At 38.2% G+C, this 18,119-nt stretch overlaps 1 protein-coding gene across 10 annotated transcripts in view; it reads right to left on the bottom strand.

Moving 5' to 3' along the window:
* The window catches only part of NCALD (neurocalcin delta), a 443,361-nt gene that overhangs the window by 205,968 nt on the left and 219,274 nt on the right, over positions 1-18,119 (bottom strand). For 7 of the 10 annotated variants that reach the window (XM_077942592.1, XM_077942593.1, XM_028852246.2 and 4 more), the window contains one exon: positions 3,604-3,684. The exons of the other annotated variants lie outside the window; for them this stretch is intronic. The gene's annotated coding sequence lies outside the window, so the exon portion shown is untranslated. The remainder of the gene's footprint in view (positions 1-3,603; positions 3,685-18,119) is intronic. 10 annotated transcript variants of the gene reach the window in all.

Here is an 18,119-nt window from a genome sequence, read left to right on the forward strand (position 1 = left end):
TGTCTCAGAAACAAGAATAAATTAATACAAAGCCTGGTTTCCCTCTCTTGAAATTTCTCCAAAGTCTTTGACTGTGAATTGGGTACTCTGAAGGACATCTGTCCTGAACATCTCTTAGGACTTCTAGAGCATATGTCTTTATTTAACTAAACAGAAGAATAACCACACTTACATGCAATACAATTTATACTTGAAATCGTTTTTAAATTGTGTCTAAAGACCTACACTACTTACTTATAAACAAAAACTTAGTATAAAACCTATATATTGCTTATTGGCATATTGTCTGCCTGTTCCACTAGAATTTCAGATCCACAGCAATAGGGATTTTTGTCTTGGGTATATTGGCTGGGTGAGTAAATGAATATCTTCTCCCTATCAGCAGAGTCATTATACAATTGCAAACTCCTTTTATTTTTACAGAAGACCACAGGACTCATTTCCTGTTATAAACTACTCATGTTAGTTCATTTATTCATTCTCTACAAAGTCTTTCATGACTTGGCTCCTGCCACCTCTCTAGCTTTCCCCCATAGGATGCCCACCTTGCTCTCCAGCAACACTAGCTTTGGCTCAATTCTTAGTAAGCTCCATGCTCCCTTCTACCTTAGAACCTCTGCTCTGGCCATTCTTCTGGCCATCTCCCACACCTTCAGATTTCTGCCTTCCCTGATCCCCACTGAGACTAGATGTGGTACCTGCATTTTATAGTCTCGGTTACTTGTTTTTGCTGTTGTTGTTTTCTATCATAGTATTTAACACATTTGTAAAATGTATTTGTGTGATTATTTGATTAACTTTGCTCCCAACCCCACTCTTCTCAGCTGTATGCCTTCCTGTCCCTATTAATATCCTGCCATCTAACACAGTGCCTGTCACACAGCAAGTGCTCAATACATAGTCATTGAACAAATAAATGAGTTATGTTTCTAGAAACATAATCTGTTACCAAATATGTAAGTCCATGTTACACCATATCATTCTTCCCTAGGGCTCAAGTTAGTAGGTACTTAGTCAACATTTGTTGGTTAATTGAAATCATCATCCATCTCCAGCAAACACCATTCGCGTATGTCTATATGACACTAAAAAATTTGTTGCAAAATTGCTGGAAAATAAACTACTCTCTTTCTATTTTTTTCTACATACTAATACAAAAGGAGTTTGTTTTTGTTTTTTGACGAATTTATTAGCTGTTTTGGAATTAAGAACATGACTAGATGGAAAATAGTTGGCAGGGAATCAATTACTCGACTGATGAGTATTTGTCTCTGTGGCTGTATTTGAAAACATCTGGAAGCACACTTTCATTATCCTCTGAATATTTGGTGTCTCGTGCTCTCAGCCTCTGAGATAATCTCTCTCCATATTATTCCTAAATGAAAGGTATTCTGTTGACAAAATCAATGTTTTTTGACAGAGGGGAATTTGTGGGACATTGAAAATACAGAAGAATGAACTCCTAAGCTAAAAGGGCTAAAACAGCTTTCATTCTTTTAAGAGGAGAAGCAAAGAAGTCTTTAGTTTAGAAAACCACAGAAAAATGAAATTCCATGTAACATCCTATAAGTAAGAAGCTAGTCACATAAGGAGCCTTGGGAAGAGTACAGATTTCCTGGGGACCCGGACAAACCATCCTGGCTTAAGCAGGCTAAAGAGAGATATCCAAACAACAGGAAATCAGTAATAACTGTAAACCTAGAGTCTATTCATATACCTTGCTTTCATATAATTTCTTTACATGTATTCCTCCCATCTATGGTTATCTGGACTTCTGCCACTAGGCAATTTTTACTAAATTGTCTGAAATTCTTGAACAAAATCCCAAAAAGCCCAGGAAATTTGGGCAGTATTTGCTAAGTCAGGCCATTCTTATGGAAAGCACCTGTTAGGAAGTTTAACCTCTATTGAAGAGGTCATCCTCTTCCCTGCCTGCCCACTACTCTCTCGAGCCCACTAATAGTCAAGCAGGGAGTGGCTTCTTCACTGCCCCAAGAGCTTTTCTGTCAATTTCTCGTCCCAATCATCCTGGTTTGTGTCTGGCAGATGCTGCAAACCTGCAGCATGAACTCTCGCAGTCTCCCTTTGCTCCATGTGAATGAGAGATGAAGTCTAGCTTATTTGGAGCTCACTCTAGCAAGGAATTACCTGCCCCTGAGACAATAAACACAGAGAAGGACCCAGGTGCTGCAGGAGGGATAAAAATGACTAGAAGCCAATAGCGTCATATTGATTATCCACACCTCCATGCCAAGGGGAAGTGTTCTTATCTTAAATCCTACTCAAGCTTTACTGTCTTTAGGCAAAAACACACATTTTCCTGTTATGCTTTAGCTTGATGTCAGAAAGAACCAAGGAACTAAAGCAATGGCGACTGCCATGTCTCAGGTTGTGATATCCATAAATAGTTCAACCAAATTATCTCAAGAAGAAGGAGCTTCCCAGACTGCATGATCATTACTAGTTACAATGCACAGCTCTACCTTGGCCTCCAGGAGAAATGCAATAGGGCTGAGACTCAGTTCTCAATGCCATGAGGAAAGGAAAAACATTAGATTTTGCTTAACGTGACTTCAAATATTTCATTACTCTTCTATAGATCTCATTAGAAGGGCTGGACTACCAAATTTGGAATAAAAACTTTTCACTTTCACTTTCTTATTACATCTAGGTGAGCCATGTTGCTCAGGTAGTAATTAAACCATAGAGACTTAATGGGTGAAAAGGAAGTGGGATAAAAAGAGCTAAGTCTACTCAAGTTTCATTTGATATCAGTGTATCTGTCCTACCCCCATTTATTTTATTTTCTCCATTTGTTCCTCATACACAACTGTTTGACCAAATAAATATCAGATTAATCTTCATGACTTTTTTCCAAACAGGCACAAAACATATTACTGAGGTCTAGGCCATATGACTTTGCCTGCAATTCTTCACTAGCTCTTGTCTGGGGCCATTAACTTAGTCTGAAAAGTTTCCAAGAAATTCAGTAGATTTCCTTTCCTGAAAAGCCAATTTCCTAACTGTTCAATGAGATGGCTTTTGAGACTCATATCAACAAATTAGGAAAGTAATAATGTTCCTCTTCTAACAGGAAATTCACTATTGCTGGTGTTGCTGCCCTAATTATACTATAATAGAATTTCAAAAGAATCTTTTTTGAATTAGAAAACATCCCATCTACTTGCTGCATAATATTCTCTTCAATCCTCTATACTAAATGAGTCCATTCGGAAAGTAAGGAGGGGTATAAATTACCTTTTTTCCAGGAATCAACAAGCCAGGTTTTTTACTCCATTATCATATGTTCTGTTTTGTTTTACTAAATGTCTTACACTTAAATAAGGTTTCCATTTAATCAGTCATTAAAAAAGAGAACAGATTTTTTTTTGTAATTAAAATGTGTGCATAGCTTTCTTTTCAGTAACATACACATTCATCAAGAGTTAAAAATGGAAATGGCTACCCCATAACAAAGCTTATTTTTCTACTTAGCAAATACAAATATATAAACACACAGAAACCTACCTAGGATACAGCTTTGCATTCTGAATCATAATTTACACAATTTAACCCTTTCAAGAGATTAAAAAACTAACTCACAGTATGCAGTCACTCAATGCCTGGGATCTCGGGGCCTTCCTCAGTATGGCAACAGATTTTAACACCAGGAGATCAGATGCCCTGCAACCGAGATCACTCATAATTAGTGAATATTGTACTTGAACATTTGACAGCTCTGTAAAAGTTTTGGTGAGACTGTCACTTTTATTTCTTTTGTAGTTGCCTTCACAAACAGGAAACAGGAAATACACCTCCAAGAACACTGATGTATATTAGCCTAATTGGTTTTTGGTTCAAAGTACCCAGGAATGAGTCTTGTAACCCAGGGGTAACAGGCACAGTCCCCAGAGTAGGAATCAGCTCTGAGCATCTCACTGTCAACTCCTCTGGACAGATGCTATGCAGACAATTTATTACAGGGAGAAACAGGCGTGCTGAGTAATATTCAGGCCTTATGGCCTTAATTCAGGAAGGATTATAAACATTAGAATAAACTAACTTAAATATAAATATATACATATACACATATATTAAATACTATATTATTTAAATATATTTCAATTATTTAAAAGAATAAATAACATGTTAAAGTAATGTAATATATATAATTTTTCCTGGAATATATATAGAAACTATCACTTAGGAATCATTTGGTTACGAGTAACAGAAAACCCAGCTCAAACTCACTTATACAAATAAATAACAAAATAAGGAAATATTCGGTTCATTGAGGTGGGGAAAAATCCCAGAAGTAAGATTGGTTTTGGGAAACCACAAGTTTGTTGTATCATTTGATTCTAGACAATTCTCTTGGTACAGGTATTCTTTGTGAATTGGCTTCACCCTCAGGCTGTTCCCCTTCTGGTGCAATAAAAATGGTTATAGCAGTTCAAGATCACATATCTATCATCCCAGAGGATAGTGTCGGCGTCATGGCAGTCCCAATGAAAGTTCTGAGGTCATTCTGATGGCCCGTTGCGGAATCGGCCACTGTATTTTGGGGTCTCATAGGTCAAATGGCTTAAACTAGTTAAGACTTATCCCTGGTGGTAAGAGTAGGGTCAATCCAAACAAACATCACATAGAGAGACATTGGGGGTACTTAGAGTAAAGGGAAAGTGGGAAGGGCATCAGCAAATGTCCACCACAACAGTGCTTCACAATAATCTGAAGACTGATATTTGAGGATGTCTTTGTATAAAAATCCTAGTACTCAGGTTATCTGCAGATGTCCGAAAGAGAATGAGTGGAAGTTCAATAGATATTGATGACCCAAGGCTCTATATTTAGCTGGATTTTCTTTCTTTTTTTTTTTTTTTTTGCAGAGTTAGGGAGACAGAGTTTCACTCTGTCACCCAGATGGGAGTGCAGTAGAGCAATAATAGCTCAGCATAACCTCAAACTTCTATGCTCGAGAAATCCTCCTGCCTCAGCCTCCAGAATAGCTGGGACTAGAGGGATGCCCCAACATGTCTGGCTAACTTTTTTTTTTTAATAGAGATAAGGGCTCGCTCTGTTGCCCAGGCTGGTCTCAAACTCCTGGCCTCAAGTGATCCTACCACCTCAGTGTCTCAAAGTGCTGAGATTACAGGCATGAACCACCACACCCAGCCTGAACTTTCCATCGACATTGGATTTGCTCTCTGAGAAAATAGTTCAGAATATTTCCACTCTGTTTATCAAGTGCATTTTACAGTGTATGAAGCACTCTTACCTTTGATCTTCTATTTTGCCATGAAAACAACTCTGTCGGCAGTGGGCAGGCATCCCCACTGGAAGCTTAGACAGTGGGGCAGACACTGCCAGTTGCCTATCCAATCACAAGTCTACCGTTTTCCCTTACAGAATCTTGATTTTGTCCAGGGCAGGAATTTGCTGAGTTAAGATTCAGCTAAGAATGGTGGTCAGGTGGAACAATTTTGGTTCTGGAGATGCAAACAAGCCGAAGTTACTAGGTAGGGCTCCTGGAAAAGTGCTTTCAAAGGACACTGGCATTCACTTTTTGTTCTTTGCCCTTCCTCTTCATCATGCCTGCAACTCTGATGCAAAGCTGGAGGAAGAGCTATCTCTTGCAGTCATGAAGTCACAAGCATGAAAACAAAAGCCACATGCTGTGAATGAAGCCTAAACTGAAAGAAGGAGCCACTGCACTGGGCCTGGCTTGCCTACTTCCAGGCTGTTATATGAGAAAAAGTAAATCCTATTTGGTTAAGCCACTGTAGAAGGATTCTTGTTACAGGCCACTGCACATAATCCTAACTGATACAAAGAGGTTTCTCAACCAGGTGATGACAGATCAAGGCTTAAACACAAGTCTTCCGACTCCCTGTCCAGTGATATTTCTAATAAATTGCATTACCTCTTTAAAAGCAGAACCCATACTCTGAATGCTATACAAACAGGCATTTTAAATGTATGCCTTTTTTTCCCCCAACAAATAGCATATTTAAATGATCTGAGACATAGCTCAAATGGTGACAGGGGATTCATTGCTTTTTGTTTGTTTTACTTTTTAACATGAGGCACTCAAACATTTGCAAAAGTTCTAAAGCAAGAATGCCTTGGCTACAGCAAAGAAAAGCTAGGTCATTTTACCAAAATTTATTTCAAGGCTACCTAAGGAAGAATTAGCCAGCTTCCCACATCTTGTGGATGAGGGTTTTCTTCCTTGATTTTCTCATCCACTCGGCTATTACAAAATAACAGGGTTCTCATTAAGTGTGGAATAACTGAGCCAAAAGTAAAGGAGGAACCATACCCTAAGAGTAATTCCAGAGGAATTAAAGATTTAGTTGTAAAAAGCCAAAGGTTTAAACTTTTAGAAGAAAATATAGGGAAACATCTTTCTGATCTTAAAATGGGAGAGAAGTTCTTAAGGCACAAAAGTGTTAACCATAAAAGGAAGGCAAAGTTGATAAATTCGCAACCGTAATATGAAGAGCTTGCATTCATCCAAAGGTACAATGAAGAAAGCAAAAACATAAGCCAATATGTGAGACAAGTTTGCAACACTTGAAATGAACAAAAGACCAGTATTCAGGTTATATAAACATATGTTATACATCAGTCATAAAAAGACAACACAATAGAAAAAGAATGAGCAGCAGATCTGACAGGCACATCACAGAAGAGAAAAACATGAATGGTGAATGGATGTAGGAAAAGATGAGCAACCTCATCTTTAATTAAGAAAATGCAAATTAGTGGGGGTAGAAATTGATATAACCACTTGGAACAATTTAACCTTGTCTTATGAAGTTGAATGCTCTCCTACCCTCCATCTGAGCAAATCACTCCTATGTACATTCTCTAGTGCTATGATTTGAATGACAGTGTCCCCTCCAAAATTTATATTAAAACTTAATCCCCAATGCAACAGTGTTGAGAGATATGGCCTTGGGGGTGGTGATTAAGTCATGAGGGCTCCACCCTCACAAATGGGATTAGCACACTTATAAAAGGGCTCCAGGTTGAAGGGAGTGCCCTCTTTCCCTTCTGCCCTTCCGCCATGTTGAGGACACAGCATGTATCCCCTCCTGAGGTGGTAACACTCTTGGAAGCACTGACTAGGCTTCAGGAGATACCAAACTTCCTGAACCTTGATCTTGGACTTCCCAGCCTCCAAAATGGTGAGAGATAAATTTCTATTAGTTATAAATTACCCAGTCTCAGGTATTTAGTTATAGCAGTACAGACAGACTGAGACATCCAGAGAAACTTTTGCACACTTCCCAGAAGACATGCATAAACATGTCTTTTTCGAAACAGCAAAAAGCTAGATTTAACACAAATGTCCATTAACAGGAGAACAAGGAAATAAGTGATAGTCATTAAATGGAATATTAGATAACATGGAATATCGATAAACCACAGCAGCATGCAATGGCTTGGGTACACCTTAGAAACATAATGAACGAATGAAAGCAAGTAACAGCCAACTACATAGAAATGGTATCTTTTTCACATATAAATAATTATGCCCAAGAATACCAAGAACGAACAATATTTGTGTTGAGGCAAACCCATATGTAATTTTTTTTTACAGTTCCATATTATTTTATCACACATGTACATCCACGTTACCATCACTACAATCAAGATACAGAAGTGTTCCATCACCACACAGAACTCCATCCTACTACCATTTTATAGTTATACTCACCCCTTGGGCCCCCATTCCTCATCTTTGACAATCACTAATCTGTTCTCCATCTTTATAATTTTGTCATTCCTATAATATTAATAAATAGAATCATGTAGTATGTGACCTTTGGATATTGTTTTTTTTTTTTTTCACTCAGCATAATGTCCTTTAAATTCATCTAAGTTGTTGCATGTATCAGTGGTGTTTGTTCCTTTTCATTGCTGAGTAGTATTCCATAGTATGACAGTAGTACAATCTGCTTAACCACTTACCTATTATAGGACATTTTGTTTTGTTTCCAGTTTTGGGCTATTAAAAATAAAGCTGCTAGGAACAATTATGTACAGACTTTGTGTAGATAAAGTTTTAGTGTCCAGGAGAGTGATTCTGGGTCACATAGTAAATGTATGTTTAGTTTTAAAGAAACCACCAAACTATTTTCCAGAGTGACTCTAGCATTTTATCCTCCAGCATGGTATGGTAATTCCATTTTTTTGCATCCTCACCAGCATTTGACATTGATATAGTTTGACTATGTCCCACCCCAAATCTCATCTAGAATTGTAGTTCCCGTAATTTCCATGTGTCGTAGGAGAGACCAGGTGGAAACAATCGAATCACGGGGGAGGTTCCCCCAACCAGTTCTCATGATAATGAGTGAGTTCTCACGAGATATGATGGTTTTATCAGGGGCTTCCCCCTTCACTGAGCACACATTCTTCTCCTCGATGCCACCATTTGAAGAAGGACATGTTTGCTTACCCTTCCACCATGATTGAAAGTTTCCTGAAGCCTCCCCAGTCATGCTGAACTGTGAATCAATTAAACCTCTTTCCTTTATAAATTGCCCAGTCTTGGGTATGTCTTTATTAACAGTGTGAGAACAGACTAATACAGGAATTATCACTATTTTTATTTTAGCTGTTCTAATAGGTGTGTGGTGCTGTCTCATCATGGCATTCATTTGCATTTTCCCAGTAGCTAGGGATGCTGAACATCTTTTCATGAGCTTATTTGCCATCTAAATATTGTTTACAATAAGATATCTCTTTTGCCCATTCCCTCATTGGATTTTTGTTTTATTAAAAAATTGTTGAGTTTGGAGTTCTTTAGTATAATCTAGGTATGTGTTTTGCAAATATTTTCTCCTAGTCTATAGCCTGTCTTTTCATCCTTCTAACAGAGTTCTTCATAGAACAAACATTTTAAATTTGGATGAAGTCCAATTTGTTGATTTTTTTTTCCTTTATAGATCATGCTGTCGATATCATGTTCAGGAACTCTTCAACAATCCATAGGTATTTAGATTTTCTGGTATGCTTTCTTTTACAAGTTTTCTAGTTTTATGTTTTATTTTAAGTGTATGATCCATTTTGAGTTGCTTTTTAAGTTTTGGGGTGGCATATATGTGACTGTTTTCAGGTTCTCTGTTCTGTCCTATGTATCAATCTTTTTGCTAATTCCACACAGTCTTGACTACGGTAGCTATACTAATTTTGAAATTAGGTTCAAATTAGTACAAGTGATTTCTCCTACTTTATTTTTCTTTTTTGAAATTATTTCAGACATTCTAGTTGCTTTTCATATAAATTTTAGAATAATCTTGTATATGTCTCCAAAATTCTTGTTGGGATTTTTTTTTTTTTTTTTTTTTTTTTTTTTTTTTTTTGAGACGGAGTCTCGCTCTGTCGCCCCGGCTGGAGTGCAGTGGCCGGATCTCAGCTCACTGGAAGCTCCGCCTCCCGGGTTCACGCCATTCTCCTGCCTCAGCCTCCCGAGTAGCTGGGACTACAGGCGCCCGCCACCACGCCCGGCTAGTTTTTTGTATTTTTTTAGTAGAGACGGGGTTTCACCGTGTTAGCCAGGATGGTCTTGATCTCCTGACCTCATGATCTGCCCATCTCGGCCTCCCAAAGTGCTGGGATTACAGGCTCTTGTTGGGATTTTTATAAGAATTTCATTAAACCTGAATCTGAATATCATTTTGGGGAGAATTGACATCTTTACTAAGTTGACTCTTCCAATCCACAAACACAAATCCAATCCACACTTCTCTACTATTTAGATACTTTTTGATTACTTCTATTGGCATTTTGTAGTTTTCAGCATATGAATCCCATAAATGTTTCATTAGATATACACATATGTAGTCCATATGTTTTTGAGAGATTGTAAATGATATTGTATAATTAATTTTGATATTCATGTGTACATTGATAGTATATAAAAGTACAATTGATTTTGATATGTTTATCTTACATCCTGCAACCTAACTAAACTCATTTATTAGTTCTAGGAGGTTTTTTCTTTATAGATTAAATGGAATTTTTCTAGTAGACAATCATGTCACCTGCAAATAGGAATGGTTTTATTTCTTCCTTTCTGATTTGTTTGGCTTTTATTTGTTCTTCTTTCTTTATTGCACCATGTCGAACTTTCAGTACTATATTGAATAGGAGTGGTGAGAGCAGTCATCCTTACCTGATCTTATGGAGAAAGAATTCAGTCTTTTACTATTAAATACAATGTTAGCTATAGGTTTTTCATATACACTGTTTATCAATTTGAGGGAGATTTCTTCTATTCTTATTTCTCTGAGAGTTTTTGCCATGAATGTTGTTTAATTTTGTCAAATGGGTTTCTGTACATCAATTAGTGTGATTGTGATTTTTTTCTTTAGACTGTTTATATAGTGAATTACATTGAGGATTTTCAAATATTGAACCATTCTTTTATTCCTAGAATAAACCACCCTTGGTTATGGCATATAATTACATTTATATATTACTGAACACTATTTACCAGTATTTTTAGGATTCTCACATCTATCTTTATAAGAGTAGTTAGTCTCTAGTTTTCTTTTATTGTGCTTTTTCTAGTTTTGGTATCAAAATAATATCAGTTTCATAAAATGAATTGGGAAATATTTCCTCATCTTTTATTTTCTAGAAGAGGTTGTAGAGAATTGGTATTAATTATTTTATAAATGTTTTATGGAATTTTCTAGAGAAACCATCTGGACCTGGAACTTTCTGTTTTGGGAGTTTCTAAATTACTAATTCAATTTCCTCAGTTACAAGACTATCAAAATTATCTATTTTATATTGTATGAATTGTGGTAGTTTGTGCTTTCTGGAAAATTGCTTCATTTCATATAAGTTGTCAAACTTAAATGTGTAGAGTTATTTGTAGAATGTCCTTATTATTCTCTTTGATGTCTGCAGGTCTGTAGTGATGTCCCTTTTTTAATTCCAGATATTGACAATATGTGTCTTCTTTCTTTTTTGTCAGTGTTGCTGAAGGTTTATCAATTTTCTTTTCAAAGAACTAGCTTTTTGTTTATTTTCTTTATTGTTTTTCTCCTTGTAGTTTTATTAATTTCTGCTTTTATCTTTATTATATCCTTTCTTATGCTTACTTTGGGTTTATTTGGCTCTTTCTTTTTCTAGTTTCTTGAAAAACCAGTTTCTTCGGATAGGAGCTCAGGTTATCAATTTGAGATCTTCCTCTTTTCAAATGTAAGCATTGTATTAGTGCTATAAATTTTCCTCTCAGAACTGCTTTAGCTGAGTCACATAAATTTTGATGCTGTATTTTCATTTTCATTCACTTTAATGTATTTTTTTATTTCTTTGAAACTTCCTTTTTGACCTACAGATTCTATTTGAAAGTTTGTTGTTTATTTCCAACTGTCTGGAGATTTTCCTGGCATCTTTCTGCTAGGGATATCTAGCTTGATTTGATTACAGCCAGAGAATACACTTTGTATAATTTCAATTCTTTTAAATTTGTTGAGGTTTGTTTTATGGTTTATGGTATATTTTGGTATACATTTTGTTAGTCAATTCTTCTGTTGTTGGGTGGATTGTATAAATGTAAATTAGATCTAGTTGGTTGATAATGTTATGGTCTTCTCTATGTTTGCTGATTTTCTGTCCAGTTCTATCAGTTATTGAGAGAGGTGTGTTGAGGTTTTTAACTTTCATTATGAATTTGCCTATTTCTTTTTTCTGTTCTATCAGTTTTGTTTCACATATTTTGCAGCTCACATTTTTGGGTATATATTTAGGGTTTGCATGCAAAATAAGTATGTTTGCTATGTCTTTCTGGTAAATTGGCCCTTTTATCATTATATAACGTCCCTCTCTGTCCTTGGTAATTTTCTTTTCTCTAAAATCTTCTTTAACATTAATATAGTATTCCTGCTTTTTAAAAAATTAATATTTACATTAAAAGATTTCATTAAAAGATTTTTTCATTCTGTAATTTTTATCCTCCTATATTGTTATATCTGACAGGAATTTCCTATAAACAGCATATAGCTGGGTTTTTTTTAATCCATTATGTCCATCATCTTTCATTTGTATATTTTGGCCACTTATAGTTAATGTAATTATTGATATACTTAGGCTAATATCTGCCATTTTTGTTGTTTCCTGTTTGTCCTGTTTGTTCTCTACTTTTTTCCCTTAATTTTTATTTTCTAGACTTATTGTGGGTATTTAGGACTTTTTAAGAATTCCATTTTTATTTATCTATAGTATTTTTAGGTATATCTCTTTGTCTTCCTTTTTCAATGGTTGCTCTCCTTATTACAATAAATATATACAACTTACCAGAGTCTATTGGTAGAATTCTTACCTCCCTTTACATTCCTTTACTCTTCCTCATTTATAAAATAATTTTCTTAAATATTTATCTATGTACATCAAGAACTACATCAGATAGTGTTATTTTTTGCTTTAACCGTGAAATATAATTTAGAAAACTTAAGAGGAGAACGAAAGTTTATTGCACTTACCCCATTTTTGTTCTTTGTATTATTCTTATCTCTTCTTTTTTTTTTTTTTTTTTTTTTTTTTTTTTTTTTTTTGAGATGGAGTCTCATACTTGTTGCCCAGGTTGGAGTGCAATGGCGTGATCTCAGCTCACTGCAACCTCGGCCTCCTGGGTTCAAGTGATTCTCCTGCCTCAGCCTCCCGAGTAGCTGGGATTACCAGCATGCATCATCACACCCAGCTAAGTTTTGTATTTTTAGTAGATATGGGGTATCAACATATTGGCCAGGCTGGTCTCGAACTCCTGACCTCAAGTGATCCACCCACCTCAGCCTTTCAAAAAGTGCTGGGCTTACAGGTGTGAGCCACCATACTCACCCTATTATTTTCTCTTGATGACACACGTTAGGTAATTTTTATATTCCCATAGATCCCTGCCATTTTTTTCTTCAGCCTATTTGATCTATTGCTAAGATAGGGTAATTTCTACTATTCTATTTACAAGCTCACCAATTCTTTCCTCTGTCCACTCCATTCTCATGTTAGCCCATCCATTGAGTTTTTTTTTTTTTTTTTACTTCATTCATTACATTTTCCTAGAAATTGGAAAAAATAATGAAGTAAGAAAAGAATGCAAAAAGGAAGCCAATATGTTTTTTGAAGTAGTAAAAGGAAACAACTTCTTTCTGCTTCCTAAGAAATGAATACATTCATGGGTTGGCCAGGGGTCCAGTAACCATGCAGGCTAATGTGACTCATATTTGACTGGTCCTGCTCCTTTCAACAGCCCTCTGTTAGAACATGCCCTAGAGTTCCCCTACAGAGCAATGTGGCTACTCTGGGCAAGGCTGCCTCCAGATGACTGGACCCACAGCCGAGGCAGGAACAAGCAGTGTTGCAGCGTTAAGCCATAGCTTATCAGAGTGCTGCAGAGCTTTCCTCCTCTGGCCTTTTCAACGCTGGCCCTACTCATTTTACTCTCAACCTTCAGTTCCCTCAAATCCCTGACTGATTCCATGGCTTTTTATACTTTTCTCTCCCCCAGCATGTGCTTCCTCCTAATTTCTGCTTTCTGCTTGCTTACCTGGCCTCTGACCCATTTTTGCTTGCGTTATGACATTGTGCACATGTGTGGATTCCCTGACCCAGCTCTTTGGCCGGGGCCCCTAACCTAACTACACACCACCTAGACATTCTAATGGTTTCACTTTCACCAACAACTGCGTTGCTCTCCAAGGCTAACGGAGTGAAGACCTTTCTTTCTTCTCTGCAAGGCAGGGGTGGAGAAGATCGATTTTAAAGGCCTACAGCCTCTACTCTCCAGGACATATTTCTGTGAGGTCACCAGCTGCTTCTTATGTGTGCTCCTTCCATCCCAAGCCCAGCACGTGGAGGCAGGACAAGAAATGAGTGGGCAGACAAATCAACACTGAAAGGCTTGGTAAATACTAACAGCAAATACTAAAAATAACTACACTGCAGAGGTTTACTTTTAGGAATTTTTTTTTTTTTTTTTTTTTTTTAGATGGAGTCTCACTCTGTCACCAGGCTAGAGTGCAGTGGCATGATCTCGGCTCACTGCAACCTCTGCCTCTCGGGTTCAAGTGATTCTCCTGCCTCAGCCTCCCGAGTGGCTGGGACTACAAGCATGTGCCACCACGCCCAGCTAATTTTTGTATTTTTAGTAGAGACGGGGTTTCACCATGTTGGCCAGGATGGTCTCGATGTCTTGATCCCGTGATCCGCCCACCTCGGCCTCCCAACGTGCTGGAATTACAGGAGTGAGCCACCACCCCCAGGCTATGTTTAGGAATTTCATTTGTGCTTTTGCATTGGGGCGAGAGCGAGGGAGAGAATGAGGACTGTAGAGAAGTTGGAAATGTTGCTGTTCTCTGGAGATGGAGCTACTGAAGACCTTCCCTGGGTAGACAGCACTCCTCCACCTCCTCCCTGAAACACTTCTCTCTCAGCCTTCCCAGGCTTCCTCAGCTCTGCAAATGCCTCCTCCCTGTGCCACAAAGGTATCTCTGCTCTTACCAGCAGAGAGGAAAAGTGGCTAAGAGATTGCAGGCTGTTTTGTTCCTCAGTCTCATCCTCTCTCATATGCATGATAGCCTGCCTGCCTTTTGATCTCAGGTTCTAAAAGAAAGAAGGGTGACTGGGGTTAGTGTGTGTCTCCTGTATATCTGTGAGTCCCTTGTATGCTGGGTGTGACATGGCAGAGCCATTAACCCCACATGACACAATCTGCAGACACAGACTCCAGACTAGGAATCCCACACATTCCCCAAAATGCCCACTGTTGCGCTCCTGTAGGACTAGGGATGAGCATAAATGGCCTTGATCCTTTTAAGGCCAGGGTACCCTGGTTGAATAAAATGAAGGACAGTAAGCCTGTTCAATTCTGTTTCTGTTATTTTCCCTTCCCTGGTGAGTAATTCAGCTATGCTGTGAATCGATAGGGATCTCTGGAGCTGGAAGAAGACACAAAATGAGAGAAATAAATTGCTCCCAGTTGGATGAATTATAAGCACCTTTGAGCTCCTCATCATATCTGTCCTGTGCAATCAGCAAAGGAGTATTTTGAGCCTGAGTTTCCACCTCCCTCCGCTCCCCTAATCCCTCCTTCATATCATGCACTCTCTAGCACAGTCTGACAGCCAAAAGAAACAAAAGGCCTTCCTTCCCTACTCTCAAAATCGCCACATCTTTTCCCATCTCCCCCCTTCCTTCCTTCATGACTCCAGTGAAGAGGGAGCATCCTTCACGGAAAGGTTAATCCCTCCGTTTATATCCTGCTCTCCCCTCCAGCGTCATCCACATCTCACTCCATCCCTTCACCACCAGCCCTCTTACATCTTCAGGATACCACCTCTCTGGGCTCCTTCCCCAAAGCTGGAAAACAGCCTTGGCCTCTGTGATTCTGCAAGCCTTCCTTCTATTTTATTACCCTTTACAATTCTCTCTCTCTCCTCTTCTCCATCATGCATCCCAGAAGAAGGATCTAACTGATTATTTTCATCATTCTTCCTATATTTACTCAACCTATTGCAGCCAGACCTGTCTCTGCTTCCTGCAAGGTCCCTACTGATTCCCAGGTTGCCAAACGCAACAGCTTTGAGCTTTCTGCTCTACCCTTCTGAACCCCACTCTGCCCTTTGATTCTGTGACAGTGCAACATCCTGGTGCTCCTGGAACCTATCTGTCCATTCCTAGACTCTTCCAGTTTCCTCCTCTTTTGCCCATTCCATAAACAAGAGTAATCCCCACCAACAAAGGTGGCCACATTTAGCAAAAAAAGACATAGAAAGCCCAATTAAATTTAAATTTCAGATCAATAATGAATAATTTTTATATTGCATGGAACATTCTTACACTAAAACTTTATTCTTTGTTGATCTGAAATTCAGTGTTAATGTTAACTGAGCTGCCTATTTTTTAATCTGACAATCCTACCACAGTTGTTTCTTCAGAGCTTATCTCCATTCTCTAACTTCTTCCCTTGTTGATGTTTTCTATGCCCATGGCTTCTATGATTTTCTTTTCTCAGATAATTCCCCAATTTTTATCTCTAGCACCAATCTCTCTCCTCTCCTCTTCTCTCTCTCTCTCTCTCTCTCTCTTTCTCTCTTTTCTTCCCTTCTCTTTTCCCCGGGGGTATTTTTTTGACCCCTCCACTTGCTTTTCTATCTGGACTCTCTATTTCTTCCCTTCTCCAGCCTCCCAATCACTTCAACTCCAAATTCAGGAGGCCAACCTCAGCAAGTGGCTGAGCACTTATTGGTTTTACCCTAACCAACATTCTCTCAGATGTATCTTTCCTTCCATTTCCATGGATGCCACTGACTTGAGGTCTCTGTCATTTCTGTAAGTCTACAAACCATCCCACACTATTTACATTGCCTTCTGACTAGTCTCCCAACTTCTACTTACAACCACTCTCTACCCCTCCACATACCACCACTCAATTAACATCCTAATTAAAGTACAGATGTGGCCATGCCACTCCCTTGATCAGGGAAGCTTCTGACTGGCTACTGGTTAAAGTTGAAGCTCCCTAGCCAGGATCCAGAACCTTCAATGAGCCTTCTTTCTCCTCTTCTCTCCCTGTGGTCTCCTCTATGCACCCCAAATTCAAGGAGCATCAGAATATGATTCCAGGGCCTCCCTATCTCTATTTGCTGACACTCAGACTTAGATGTAGACTACTTTGAAGGAGACTCATACGGTTTCTGCATAAATAGATGCTCTATAAATGCTTGCTGAATTAGTGAAGTAAGTCAATTTGAAATTGACCACATTAACAGAATGAAGTAATTAAATCCATGAATCATTTATGTGATTCATTTATGCAAATGAATGCAGTTTTTCACAAACTCATTGTTTGCTTACCATCAATTATGGGTGATGTCAAGTTCATGTAAGTATCTAATATCTCTATGATGTCAAATCACAGCTGGGCCCTGATGGAACTCCACAGGGCAGAGACAGACACAGACCACACCTGCTGCTTCTCTCAATTTACTTTTTGAACTCTAATCCCTTCCCCATTTCCCTCATTTCTTACATATAATTCTTTGTAAACATCCTTGAATTTTCTGATATATAATCTCCAAACAACTGGAAGTTCTAAATCGCCGCCAAAACCACATTCTGATCCAAGAACATCTGGGTGCTTTAATCACCTAAATCAGAAGCCTGCAACCTCTTTCTGCAATAGGCCACATGGTAAATATTTTTGGCTTTGCATACCGTACAGTCTCTGGTTGCAATGACTCAACTCTGCCATTGAAGCATAGAAATGGCCATGGTTGACACAAAAACAAATGAGTGGGCCTGTGTGCCTATAAAACTTTACCTGCAAAGCAACCAGCCAGGATGCCAGCCACCGTTTGCTGACCCCAGCCTAAACCAAGCTTCTGATGAATGATTTACTTAGTTTTCCTTCCAAACTATACCTTTCATTGCAGTCACTTGATTGGGAAAAACATCAGAATTTCAGTTGGTGTAGTCTTATCATGAGATCATAGTTAAACTAAACTCAGGACTACAGAGTTGATCAAGAGAGAATAAGGAGTGGATATTTGAAGGCCGCTTTGGGACTTTCCTCCTAGCCTAGTGGACATCACCCCAGGGCAAGGGCATGGAGAGGCCAGATAGGTAAGCAGTCCGCTTTTAGGCGCAAGATTTAAGGTGGTGCCACAAAAGCATAAATCTACATAAGTAACATTTTAATGCAATGTTTTAAAGAAAATCAAAATAAATGAAGACATTCATGATGAATAAAATATCATATTTTAAATTAAGACAGGATCGCTATTACTGATTTCTTCTTTTGCCCTGGGTTCCAGTGTGACTCTGCACAGCACTGTTATTGATCCTATCTTTATTTAAAACGTTGATCTTTTGTCCATCATGGACGCTTTGTATTCAATTTTTTAAAAACATTGTGCTAAGTGCTATTTATTTTGATTATGGAGTTTTTGGCACCTTCTAATTTTGCACAAAAGCAAATGTCCTACTCACCTTCTCTAGTCTCAGCCCTGCAACAACCTCGTCATCATTGTCAACATCTATGCCCATTTAGGAGAATTATAGGCAGCTGTTTAATGTTACCTTTGCACTAGATCTTT

The sequence above is a fragment of the Macaca mulatta genome, chromosome 8, assembly GCF_049350105.2.
Source record: "Macaca mulatta isolate MMU2019108-1 chromosome 8, T2T-MMU8v2.0, whole genome shotgun sequence".
NCBI classification, from domain to species: Eukaryota; Metazoa; Chordata; class Mammalia; order Primates; family Cercopithecidae; genus Macaca; species Macaca mulatta.